We start from the raw sequence: 481 nt of genomic DNA, 5'->3' as shown, positions 1-481 counted from the left end.
CCAAATGATTACACCATGTCGATCCACTCCGATGATTACGTAATCCTTATGGATGATGACGTAATCACTGATGCACCGTCGTCGACCACGAGTCTCAGGGCTGGATCGGGTCACTTCCCATCAATCAATCCCTTGTTCAAAGAAGCCAACTGTCACTTCACCACACGTCCATAAAGAAGGCTTAACGTGGAAAGTCCTCAAACGTCGAGCTATGCACACAAAGAAGAAAGGCATCTTCCGCTTGTAGAAGAACTTGGACTGGAACCGCCAGAGCCTCGTATTGCTCGACAAGTTGTCCTTCGACAACAGGGGCATGATACGCAAGGGAGGCTACGCACTGGACGGACAAAGTTTGCAATTCGCAGTGACTTCGAGAGGAAGCCGCGGATTTCCGTCTTAACATTCATTGGGGTCAGCGGTTTGCTCGACTACTTCAACACTGATGGCTAGCTTCGCGTAGAGCGGTGATGAATCCATGCGA

This window comes from Phytophthora parasitica (assembly GCF_000247585.1).
Source record: "Phytophthora parasitica INRA-310 unplaced genomic scaffold supercont2.13, whole genome shotgun sequence".
Classification (NCBI taxonomy): domain Eukaryota; phylum Oomycota; class Peronosporomycetes; order Peronosporales; family Peronosporaceae; genus Phytophthora; species Phytophthora nicotianae.
The sequence above is the reverse complement of the archived record's forward strand: the minus strand, read 5'-3'. Positions refer to the sequence as shown.